The following is a 13590-nucleotide window of genomic DNA, read 5'->3' on the forward strand; positions in this document are numbered from 1 at the left end:
GGAATAGCCTGAGGGAACTCGGAAGGTTCTGTGCTGGACACCCCTGCCCCCTGGCCTTTAGAGATTAGGTTCTATTTCAAATGGTGGCTCAGTTTGGAAATTTTATGGTTCAGACTGAGTATCAGCTTCCAGCTAAACCTCCACAGGGACTACCCTCCGGCACTTCTCTATGGTTTGTATGCCTAGCCTGCTGCCTGTGCCCACACCGAACTTCCTGTGGCCTGCATTCAGCTACAAGCATTTCTTTCCTATTAAGAACAAACAAGGACAGACATTTTCACTTTGTGGCCACTGAAGCATTGAACAGCTTTTCAGGAGCAGGCCCTCCCAAGAGCTCTGGCAGCCGAGGGCCTGAAGCCGGAGGCAGGTGTCCAGGCTTCAGTGAAGTTTGCAGAAGACAAGTCTGAAGAGCTGGGTCCTTCTGGGTGTCCATTTATACTGGTGTCACCTTGTGCCCATCACAGTCACCAGCTGACAAAACAAGGGCAAGCTCCGCCTGGAATTTGGGTTCGTGTCTGAGATGAATTGAGATGGTGAATGCGCAGCTTACTGGTTTTGCCATGGGAATGGATGGGTATTTTGAGTGAGGGGAATCAGGTTTGAACAGACAGGGTGGGACTGGACTGTGATGACCTTGGCAGCTACATAGAAGGGTTCAGCTGGAAAACTATGTTGTCATGAAGGCAGCATCAGCTTAACAGAAAGCTTGCTCAGGACTTTGGGAGGGAGAGATGGAAAAAGGGAGGGAAGCTAGCTAGTCCCAGTTACAGACGTGAGTGACCGGGAGACTGGCAATATCCTGAAGAGGGGGCCAGTGGGGAAGGAATTGGGAACAGGGCTTTAATTCTGTTCGGGTGGGCGTTATAGCCCAGTGCCCGGGTGGCAGGGATAGAGGTACTTAGGAAACAGACAAAGTTGCTAGCAAAGAATAAGGTTCAGAGGTAGGAGAATGAATGAACTACTTACTGGTGGTGGCTGGGGCGGTGGCAGTGGCAGTGGCAGGGCACAGCGCAGGTGGGATCTGGTCAGGGAAGTGTTCTCAGTTAAGGACAGGAAGGAGAAAGGCAACTACAACAAAAGTTCAGTCAGGGACTGAGGAGAGAGCCAAGTCAAGTGAATGCCCTCACCTCTACACACATCTGCTCATACATTCCTGCACGTGAACACACATAACATGCAAGAAATTGAAGGCAGCTATATCTAATCCCATCACTTAGGAGGCTGAGGCAGGTGGATTGCCCCATGTTTGAGCCAGCCTGGTCTTCTTTAAAAACATAGCCATTAAAGCAGGTTGATAAAGTTTCCCCTGAACTACTACTAGTACCTGCCTAACTCCAGAGGACCCAGATGTGGTCCACTTGGAGTCCCTGGGCCTTGTCCATTCAGGACACTGGACTGGACTGGCACTCTGGAGTCTGTCCTGGAGTGAGGGCATCTGACACAATGTGGCCCTAAGAGTAGAGGTCAGCTGCTCTGCCTCAGCCAGAGGTGGTTGAGTGAGGGTGGGGCAGGGAGGTGGGAGCTTTCACTTCTTCATGCTCTGTGCCCTTGAGGTCTATCCCAGAGGCAGGTCATCACCAGCATCACCGCCCGGTGAGCTGTGGGCTGCCAGGGTTTCAATGAGCCACTTGGTGGAGGTCACCTTGCCTAGCAGAGAAGGGCAGTTGCCCTCCTGTGGAAAAGACAAGAAATGGCTTCCATGTCACTCTCCTAGGGTAGTGCTCAGTGTGGCATGCTGGTCTCTGATTGGATGAGCCTAGCTCCAAAGCAGTTTCTGTGGAGATGGTGCGCCAGGCGAGGGGCTGGCTATTGCTGAGGCACAGTGGAAGGTTGCTAGGGGAGGGTAAAGGAGGCAGAGAGTAAAGCTTCATGTCCCCTACACACGTTACCTCCAACTACCATTGCTTCCCTCCACCGGCGAGCTGCAGAGGGAGTTTTTGTTGTTGTTGTCGAATTGCTAAGCTGACAATCACATGGCATTTCAAGCTTAATTTTACCCTTGATTGACGCCTTTCCTGGACTCTAACTTAAGCATCAGTCACCTGACCTTCTCACTGTTCGCTTCTTTTAATTAAAAGATGGTTTCAAGCAACAACGAGTAGGGGTCCATTTATTATTTATCAAGCATTTGCCTTCCAGCAGTTAGTGAAAGGTCACTGGCTTCAGCGGATGCTTTGTTTTTTTGGTGAGCAGCTTAGATGAAAAAGAAAGACCGTCAATCTCGGCTCCCTCCTGTTTGCTTACTGGCAGGACACTGTTTAATAGTCATTGTGGCATTTAGGATCGCAGGCCTAGGAATCGTGCAGAAAAGTGCATGTGCGTCCCTTGCCAGAACACGTCTCCAAAAGTAAACATCAGGTTGTGATTATGGTTAATAATGAGATATTGATTGTCTGAAAATGTCACCGCCCGGGAGCAGTGAGCTGCAGCACCACCAGAGGGCGCTGCGCCCTCGCGCTGTTCAACTAGAAAGATGGCTTTATTTCCTTGCCTCCGGGTACCTTGTCTTTCAAGGTTGGCAAGTGTCCTTGTGAAATAACGTTCTGGTGGCGGTTTAGGACGCTGAGGTCCTAGGGTGCTATTGGGATGGAGTAGAGATGGGAGGGAACAGGCCACGGGACAAACAACAGAGGCTTGAGGGTGTATGTGTGTAGGAGCCGGAGAAGAAGGAACTAACTGTGCTGGGCCCTTGGAGACTGCCCAGAGCAGTGTTTTCTAACACTCTCTACTCAATGACACCTCGGTAAATTTCATGTAGAGGAAGAAGGAAGGACGGTGGAGGTAGGGAGGCAGTGAGGAGCAGTGGAAACCCCGCCCCAGAGGAACCAAAAGCCTAACCTATGACGGTCTTGTGCAGCGAGAGGACTCGATTTCCTAATCTGCAAGGCAGCACTCATAGCGTCTACCTCACTGAGTTTCGGATCACACGGCAGCAGAAGCTGAGCTCTTGGCCGTGGTCTTTGCCGTCTGTGTCTAGGACAGGTGGAGGAACGTGCGTTACATTAACGCAGACAAGAAGCAACATGGAATGGTGCTGCCCCCACCAGTCATTTGTTCAAGCACTTGGCTCTCTCAGTCTCAAAAGAGTTACCACCTCTTTTGTTTGTTTTTTAAGACAAGGGTCTCAGCTGAGCGAGGCGGCACACATCTTTAATCCCAAGCAGATCTCTGAGGCAGCCTTGTCTACACAGTGAGTTCCAGGACAGCCAGGGCTACAAAGAGAAAACCCTGTCCTGAAAAACAAAAACCCAGGGGTCTCACTATGTAGTCTTGTTACCATCTCTTTCCAGTACCATATTCACGAATTAGTAAACATACATTTTTAAGTAAAGAGCAAAAAGGGAACCAAAAAAGTGTCTTAGGAATGTCTCTACTCTTGGAATTTACCCAGTGGTGGGTGGTAGGTTTCATTAAAAACAAACAAACAAACAAGACATTTATTTTTATTTAGTTACTTCTGATAGGGCAGGGAGAAGAAGAGGAAGAGGAAAAGGAAGGGGGGAGGAGAGAGAGAGAGCAACAGACCAGGCTGGCTTTGAACTCACTATGTAGCTGAGGATGACCTTGACCTCACGATAACTCCAGCTTCCACCTCCCAAACTGACATGCCTGGCTTGTCTCAGTGTCAGTGGCTCTCCTCTGTGTCTTGTCAGCCCTCCTCATTCCTTACCTTCTTTTGGGTACACTCAGGAGAGGTGACAGGGAAGGGCTCTCACCTCTTTCTTCTCTCATCTAATCAAAACAACTGGGCTCCATTCCTGATGCTCACGGCTTTGAGCCACATCCAACTCCAGCACAGATATCTGGAACCCAACAGACACTCAAAAGTACACGTGTCTCTGAACAGTGGCAGCACACGCCTTTAATTCCCAGCACTTGGGAAGCAGAGGCAGCCAGATCTCTGCGAGTTTGAGGCCAGCCTGGTCTACAGAGTGGGATCCAGGAGGGCCAGGACTGTCACACAGAGAAACCCTGTCTCAAAAAACTAAAAAAAAAAAAAAGTACATGTGTCAAGTGGATGAACCAATGAACGGCTCCCATCCTGACCATGGAGATGACAAGGTCAACACCAAGTTCATTTTGAAGTACCAAAGTGGAACTAGATGCTGTCTGCAGTCAAACTTTGTAAACACTCAAGCTTCCTGCAACTTCAGAAATAGAGATGCAAGGAAAAGGAGCCACCCCACATTTCGAGCGTGCAGAGCCACACACAGAGCAGCATGCACCCCCAGGGCTGACGAGTGGGAACATTCAGCCTGCTGAAGAATTCTGAGGGAGACACTGGCTGCTTAGACCCTCTCAGGGTGCTTGGTTAGAACTCCAAGATGCTTCTGTGTTCTCCCATGAATGTTAACTGCCTCCTTAGGAGATCCCTGGGGCTTTACCACCAGCCTCCCTGGGCTCTGCTGACTGAGGCAAGTAGCCTGTCCTGGCAGCTTGGATGCTACCCACATACACGGAGTGGATGTCTTCAGTGCCAGGGCTGTGTTTTGTGCCAGTACGAGGTCCTTAATGGGGTGTTGACTAGGATCAGGAGTCTGGGGAGAGTCTTACCCACAGTTAGCTTGTCTCACCCCCAGCAATGCATGAAGGTGTGCCTGCCTCCCACCTGCCTCAGGAAGACCATTGGCTCTGAGATGATGCTGCTCAATTCTTGGTTGATGCTGAGTCTGTGACCAGCATCTCAGGATGCTGGGGCATGCTCCTGCTTTGCAGACTATTTCTGTATCCAGAGGAAATGTCACTATCCATCTTTTCTCTCACAGAGACCCATGAGAGAATGCTCTGTCACATCTTAGTTCAAGGAAAACTGGCGCTGCTTCTGAACAAGGAGGAAGATTTATTTGTTATGGTTTTGGTCAATCTGGTGTCTTAGTTACCCAGTTAGCCTTGAGTGTTAAATTCAATTAAATCTACACTTAGGCATAGCTTTGGTGTCATATCCTCAAGCACACAAGAAGGGCAAAGAATATATAAGTACAATCACATACATGTAAATATTAGCCCAGTTTGAAATGACTAAACTTATAAAATTCAAAACAAAGTGCCCTGTGTTATCTTCTTGGACTTGGCATTTATACTTCCCATTAATATTTTTTTAGGGGACTGATTGGTGGTTCAGTGATTAAAAACATTGCTGCTCTCCTAGAGGGCTCAAGTTCAGTCCCCATCACCCATGCTGGACTTCTCACAACTGCCTATAACACTGTCTTAGGAGATCTGATGTCCTCTTTTGGCCTCCTCTGGCATTGGCACAGCCATGGCATTCATACACACAGACACATACACATAAATAGAAATAAAAATAAATCTTAAATCTGGTGTGGTGGTGTACCCCTTTATTCCCAGCACTTGGGAGGCTGAAGCAGGAAGATCTCTGTGAGTTTGAGACCAGCCTGATCTACTTAGCAAATTCCAGGAAAGATAAGAGCTACATAGAGAGACCTGGTCTCAAAAAATAAATAGAGGCCGGAGAGATGGCTCAATGGTTAAAAAGCACTGGCTGCTCTTCCTGAAGCCCTGAGTTCAATTCCCAGCACTGACATGGAAGCTCACAACCTTCTATAACTATAGTCTCACGGAATCATGCAATTCTCACGGAATCTGATGCCTTCTTCTGGCATGCAGGTGTGCATGCAGACAGAACATCCATGGACTTAAAATACACAAACAAATGCATCTTAAAAACGAAACAACAAAATAAACCTCTATGAAGTGGGTTACCCTTCTCACATGCACAGCCCCTTCTTGGTGTCGAGGTTGCTGTCTAGGATGCTGCAAGGACCATTCCTGTGCCGTTTCTTTGTGCATTTACAAAAAAAAAAAAACCCCAAAACAAAAAAACAAAAAACCAAAACAAGCCAGGACCCACCTCTTTAGTGAGATTGTTGGACTGGGAAGCCCATCCTTAGCTTTTTGAGCAAGGCAATTAGTTCTCCTGCATGGCTGCCAAGGATGTGAGGGCCTGGGGTCCTCACCCACTTCTCCCCACTTTACATGCTACTTTTGCTTAAATCTTGTTTAACCTTCATTTGCTTTACTCCGATGTCCCCAATGCCTCCATTTTCATCATACTATGTATTTCTGTAAACACCCATTTCTCCACTTCCTCCCCTATTTCTTTTGAGCAGAAGAAGCATATAAATAAATACAATTTTTACCAAGGCTTCTTAGAACGAAGAATACGATATAGAGAGGTAAGCCTGAAGACTTTGAATCCTTCAGAATTAAGATAGTTACCACAGCACTAACCCTGGTGAAATGCTTTCTTCTACCTCTAGTGTGGTGCTGGGGCTCGAACCCATATTCTCTGGTATGGTAGGCCAGTGTTCTACCCAACTGTGCTTGTGGGAGCATGTCAGAGTGCTTTCTGTAGACCAGCTGCTCTCTGCACACTGTCTTATTCAGGCTTCCAGTGTCTTCATGAAACAGTATTGTTACACTCAGCACTTGATTCAAGTGAGGCAGTCTCACACCATAGTCTCTGCTTAAGACAATTCTGCATGGAAGGTGTTCTGGTGATGTGACCTGGTAGATGAAGGTGTTTGCCACTAAGCCTGACAGTCTGAGCTTGACACCAGGACCCACATGGTAGAAGGAGAGCGACTGACTCCTGCAAGTTTTTCTTCTGACCTCCATATGCACATCACGGCACACACTAAATAATAAATAAATAATTTTTAAGAAAGATTGTGTGAGCAGGGTGGTGGTGATGCACACCTTTAATCCCAGCACTGGGGAGGTGGAGGCAGGCGGATCTCTGTGAGTTCAAGGCCAACCTGGACTACAGAGTGAGTTCCAGGACAGGTTCCAAAGCTATACAGAGAAACCCTGCCTTGAAAAACCAATAAATAAATAAATAAATAAATAAATAAACCAATTGTGTGTTTGTGTATATGTGTGTGTGTGTGTGTGTGTGTGTGTGTGTGTGTGTGTGTATACATGTACAGGGTGGATGTCAACCTTGGCTGTCATTCTTCAGGAGCTGCTCACCTTGTTTTTTGAGATTGGTTTCTCACTTAGCCCAAGGCTCACTGATTGGGCTAAGCTGACTGGCCAGTGAGTCCGTCAGATCTTCCTGTCTCCACTTCCCTAGAGGAGTACTAGAAACATGTGCCACCATGCTCAGCTTGTCCCCTGACTATGTGGATGATCAGACTCAGATCCTCATGCTTACACAGCTAACAGACTGAGCCAGCTCTCCAGCCCCACAGTCTACGATTTTAACAAAGGGTGCTCCTGTTGCGTGGCCCAGGCTGTGGTTTTCACAGTGCTGGGTGGTGGTGAGGGACCCTTGGCATAGACTACAGAGTGGATGACACTCCTTAGGATCAGGGCGTGCAGTGGCCCTGGCCTCCTAGGGAGAGAGAATGTTTAGACATGACAGGCCTAGATAACCCAGCTAGACAGGAGGGGCCTTCCTGCCCAGGCTCATGATTTCTCAAGTTTTGAAAGCCATTGGCATGAGAGATCTCCTGTCTGTATAAACATTGCTTTAGAAAGGGAGAGCCCAGTGTGGGCCCACACTCATGACACCAGCCATGTCAGGACATGGAGTGGGCTGCTGCCCATCACTCCCTCCCTTGGCCACTGCAGACTTATTGAGCAATATATTATGAGTGTGCCTCGCTCTGATGATGTGTTATGGATAAATCATTAAGGAGGCAGCTCACCACAGTGATGTATTGGTGTAATAGATCATCAGACTGAAGCCTGCTCCCGACATACGGGCTGGCTCAAAGGGTGGTGTCATTCAGGGAAGAATTAACCCAGCAGCAGAGCTGGCTTAATTACAGGATAAAAGGTTCATGAAGGCTAGGCTGAAGTCTACCCCACCAGCATTTTGATTCTTGATGTAAAAATATAATTGGGCTTCCTGAGAGAACTTCTGATTATTTTCAAACAGCCTTCTGCTTTATCACAACAGCACAACTTGCCATTTGGCTGCAGGGGGCTTTCTATTGGAGGTGGGGGGATGGGTGTGGGGGTGTCTTTGGGCCCTCACCATATCTGAATTATTGTCCTTTCTATTTGTGGGCCACAGAATGAGTTACGGGAGATAACATCCAGGAGGTCTGCCTTCCAGGCCTTCAAAATAATGACCATTGAAATTGAATGACTCATCCGGCCCTACACTACCCAAGGCAGTGAATCTCAACTAGTCAGGTCCATCCAAAAGTATGCTCATGTGAGGAAGGGGGCTTCCCTCCATGTCTGAGAACGTAAGTGTCGTAGGATACTGTTACGGGACAGTTCACAGGTACCTAACATTACGCTGAAAGCTTTCCAGATATTGCTGAATCTAATTTAACTGACACACACGGGGAGACAGGCATTACTAACTACTGTTATTCTTAGTTGCCAGAATCAGCCCAGAGCTGGCCTTCCCGCCCCAGCCTGGTATAAACTAGGAATGGTGGTGCTCACTTGTTATTCTATACATAGGGAGCAGAAGCAGGAGGATCAGGAGTTCAGGTTCATCCTTTGCTAGGCGGGATTCTGAGGACAGGTTAGGCTACATGTCTCAACCACAACAAAGATAATTGGAAAAGTGGTGCTTTTTTAGAAACAGGGTCTCATTGGAGAGATGGCTCGGTGGTTAAGAAACAGGTACTCTCATTTTATAGACCAGGCTGGCCTCGAACTCACAGAGATCCTCCTGCCTGGGAACTTTATTTTGTTTCAAGACACTTTGGCCAAACACTAGGGGCTCCTGGGTACCTAATGAGACTCCCAACTTTAGTTCGGTGATTGTTACAGTTTGACACCATAGTTAAGTAAAAACTCAGTCTTTATTGTTTATTTAAATGTTTTCTTTATGATTTTTTTTTAAGATTTGTTTATTAAGTATACAGTGTTCTGCCTCCATGTATCCCTGCAGGCCAGAAGGGGGCACCAGATTTCATTACAGATGGTTGTGAGCCACCATGAGGTTGCTGGGAATTGAACTCAGGAACTCTGGAAGAACAGCTAGTGTTCTTAACCACTGAGCCATCCACCCAGCCCTTTCTTTATGATTTATTTATGTGTGTGCATATGTTCATGTGGGCGCCCATGGACCAGAAAAGGGCACTGTGTCCCCTGGAGCTGTATGCCAACTCCCATCCTCTGGAAGGACAACAGGTACTTTTATCTGTTGATCTGTCTCTCCAGCCTGCGTTTATTTACTTTTTAAGACAAGGTCTCACATAGCTTACTGTCCTTGGGGTCACTATGTAGCTGAGGTTGACCTTGAACTTGTGATAACTCCTGTCTTTACCTCTCAAGTGCTGGAATTATAGGTGTGACCTGCTATGCATGACTTGTTTTGTATTTTCAGAAAGGGTCCCACACTGTGCTTAGGGCTATTATGAAATTCACTACATGGCTAAAGCCCATCTGGCCTCAAATTCATATTGATCCTCCTGCCTCCATCTCCTCAGGGCTGGGGTTACAGGCAAGTACCACCTCACCCTGCAAAGACACAGACTCTATTGGACAGGTGGGGTTGGAGTTCCAGCGCTTTGTAATCATGGGAAGATGACTTAGCTTCTGTATGTCTCTCTCTCTCTTTGCATCCTCTGTAGGATGGCCCAGCTCTGCTCCTGCTTTGAGAGGCTGCAAGGATCAGGAGAGCCTGGATACTAACAACCTAGCATTTTGAGCTGGGGGCTACCTCAGTTGATAGAGGGCGTATGCTGCATGAAGAAAACCTTGGATCTGATTCCGGTCCCTGTATAGGCATGGTGGCAGATAACTGCAATTCAAGCAATTAGAATCAGGAGTTCAAAGCCAGCCTGGGACAGGTGAAACCCTGTTTCAAAAATAAACGAGCCAGGTGTGGAGGCTCACACTGTTAATCCCAGCACTCGGAAGGATCTCTGTGAGTTCAAGGCCAGTCTGGTCTATGAAGTGAGTTTCAGAGCAACCCTCGTTTCGAAGAACCAAAAACAATAACAACAAAAAGCCTCATGAGGGTTTTAGAACCGTCATAAAACTGGGTGTGCCAGCACATGCTGGCAATCCAATGCTCTCCTGATGAGACGGAAGATGGAGACAGAATTCCCAGAACTTCCAGGGCCAGCTACCCTGGAACAAACAACAGGTGCAAACAACGGATTGAGTCTCAAATAAGGCAGCAAGCAAGGACCTCTACCTAGGTTGTCCTTTGACCTCCACAGGCTTGCTGAGGCACAGGTACACACACCCATATACACAAATGTACACACATGCAGGCACCCACAGTTTCTGTTTATTTCTTTTTTCTTTTCTTTTCTTTTTTTTTTTTAGAGAAGAAGGGCTACAAAGATGACTCAGTGGATCCAGGTTCGGTTCCCACTTCCCTCATGGTGGCTCACAGCTATCTGCAACTCCAGTTCCAGGGGCTTTGACATCCTCTTCTTCTAGACTTGGCAGGCAAGAGGCACACAGTGGTGCACAGACATACATGCTGGCAAAATACGTATACAGATAAAAATAAAATATTTTCAAAAGGATAAGAACTTAGCATTCTGTCAACACGTGAGACATGTCACTGTGACCGCAGATTCTTGGGACAGCATGACTGCATCCAGGTGAAAATGGCATTTGTATTTTGCTGGTTTTCAAATTTAGGATTATACAAAATGACATTTCCTGTTTGTAGCTGGTCAGAAAGACGGCTCAGTAGGCAGAGGGGCTTCCTGCCAAGCCTGACAAGCTGAATTTGATTCTGGAGACCTCCATGGTTTCAAAGGACAGAACTGACTCCCACATGTTGTCCTCTGACCTTCACATTTGTGCCATGACATGTGACCCCCACATACATGTACATATTCACACCCATACTCATACTAAACAAGATGTAATAAATTAAAAAAAACCCTGCTGGGTGGTGGTGATGAACAACTTTAACCTCAGCACTCAGGTGGTAGAGGCAGGTTGATCTCTGTGAGTTCAAAACCAGCCTGGTCTACAGAGCGAGTTCAGGACAGCCAGGGCTACACAGAGAAACTCAGTCTGGAAAAAACAACAAATAAACTTAGTGAGACTTGGCTCGTGGGGGCTGACTGGCGCTGCACAGTATGAGCATTTACGGCAAGTCTTGTGATAAAACCACTTACTCTGGCCTCTGGAATCAAGGCCATCTCCTTCTGAAGGACAGCAATCTGGGTGAGATAAGATGGATAATCCTGTATCATAGAATTTATTAAAGATGTTCAGATTAAAAATTGGGTTGTTTGTCAATCAATCAACCTGTTTTCTCCATTATTCTGTCATTTGCTAAAAATACTCTTGCATACTCCTGAATCCCCCGTGGACCTCATGAATGTTAGTAGCACTTCCTCTTTACTTTGGAAGGACAAGTTTGATTACCTTCCTTCGAAGAGGTCCCTGGATTTGCCCTTGTCTTACAAAGGCTTTGCTGTAATTTTCTGAAGTTCTCCATAGTCCTGTGATTTTGAGGGTACATGAATATCTCTGACCAACGAAGTGTGGGATCGGTTGTCTTTTCCTGCTTCTGGGTAACTTCCATAACCTGCAGTGGGAGAGGACAGGCTAGGAATAACATGTTAAGGCTCCACTCTTGGACTAGTGCATGGGCAACTGTGGGGGGTCTCTTGAGTCAAGAGACTGAGTCAGTATTGTTCGAAATTTTTGCTCTTTTGTCTTTTTGGGGACCACCACCCTGCTCTCATGTAAATTACACACAGAGTCTTATTACTTATGAATGTCTGGGCTTAGTTTGGCTTGTTTCTAGCCAGCTTTTCTTATCTTAAATGAACATATCTACCTTTTCCCTCTGGTCTTTCACCTTTCTCTTTCTTACTATCCTTCTTACTCCTTGGCTGGCTGGGTGGCTGGGTGGCTGGGTGGCTAGCCCCTGACATCCTCCTCTCCTTGTTCTGTTGCTCTTCTCGTTTTTTTTTCTCCTTCCTTTTATATTCTCTGCCTGTCAGCCCCACCTATCCTTGCTCCTGCCTTGCTATTGACCTTTCAGCTCTTTATTGGGACCACTAGGTGTTTTAGACAGGCAAAGTAACCCGGCTTCACAGAGTTAAACAAATATAGCATAAACAAAAGTCACACACGTGAAAATAATATTCTACCACAAGTCAGCATCCTTTGGGTTTTCAAACACATTGACCTGAGCTTGGAGATGCCTGAAGGTGAGTTTCCTGGAAACAGACCCTGATCTGGAGAGCGACAGGAAGGATGAGAGGTAGAAGTGTGTCAGGAAATACACATGGAACCGGAGTCAGGCAGCAGGATCCAGCAGAGGAGATGCCTTCCTTGTGCTTGAAGGCTTCGACTGACTTCAAAGGGAGCGCTGGAGCTGGGATGGCCCTGCAGAATTGTCTAAAGTAAGTGCTGGACCTTTGCCTCTCTCCTGCCTAGACCCATCAGGCAGTTATCAACCAGCTGTTTCACTCCATAGGAAGAGATCTCATTTAGGTAAAGCAGTGAGATGAAGCTTTGCGCCATCAGTAGTCCGTATTCCCAGTAGAGGAGGGCTGAGTGTGGCTGCCTTGAAGACAAAATAGATGGACAGTATCCCCAACAGCCCGCCCTTCCAGCTGCCCAGACTTTCTTAGTCTCATAGTGAGTGTGTACTATCTTTATTGGCACCTCTGGGGCAGCAATTGATTTCGAGTCCTGGATTAATGGGAGAAACCAGAGTCCCTGATGAGACATTTGACATCAGGGTTCCACTGATGTTCATTATAGTTCTTTCTCTATCACCTGTGCCAGGGCCATCTTGTCCCAGCTGGCATCCCTGCTGGCCTGAGTGACTTGTCAGGAAGGATACCCCACGCTCTTGTTCCTGACAGTATGGATATCTGGTACTAGTTCTTTGCAGGTCTTGGATGGTGTTGGTTGAAACTGGGAATAGGAACACAAGAAATGGCTCAGTTGAGCCACCTGGGAACCAAGAATGCTTTTCCGTCTTCAGTGGAATGTCAGCAGCCCTGGCTCACACTCACTCACATAACCTACAGACTTAGCTTGGCCTCTTTCCTCCTCCATCAACTGCTCAGAAGACCCCCCTCATTTACACATGAGTGTGAACTGAGGGAGGAAGGCCAGGGGCACCACCACCACCATGTTATGAGGGAGTCAGGGCTACTATTCCTGTAGCCTCCTTGTGCTGGCCCTGACTGTTCATGGCGGGGCTTGGCTGCCCTTGTGGTTCAGTGGATCACACAGAGCTTAGTTCACGATGGGCAGCTCCAGCTGGTCTTTTGTCATCAGCACTCAGAAGTTTTCATCTCTACCGGTGCCCAGTTGCATTTTGGTAGTGACTTTTCGGTTGGTATATGATTCTTCCTGCAGATGGCATGCCTGGGTTTGGAGTCCTAGGCATCTGTAATATTCTTCTATCAGGCTCACCGAAAGCCCCACATGGGACCCCTTCCACAGCTCTTGTGCCTGGAGCCTCTAGAGTCATACAGTCTGAGAGGCAGGGCTGGCTGTGCCGAGCCCCAACCTGCTGTGGAGCACTTTCCGGCTCTGAGCCCACGCAAAACTAGCAATCTTCTCTCGAGTGGATTACAGCGGCATACCAAAGCATAATCTATGGTACCAACAGAACTTGCCACAGCCTACTAAGATCACACTTTTACTTATTTT

Source organism: Cricetulus griseus, chromosome 7 (assembly GCF_003668045.3).
Source record: "Cricetulus griseus strain 17A/GY chromosome 7, alternate assembly CriGri-PICRH-1.0, whole genome shotgun sequence".
In the NCBI taxonomy this organism is placed as follows: Eukaryota; Metazoa; Chordata; class Mammalia; order Rodentia; family Cricetidae; genus Cricetulus; species Cricetulus griseus.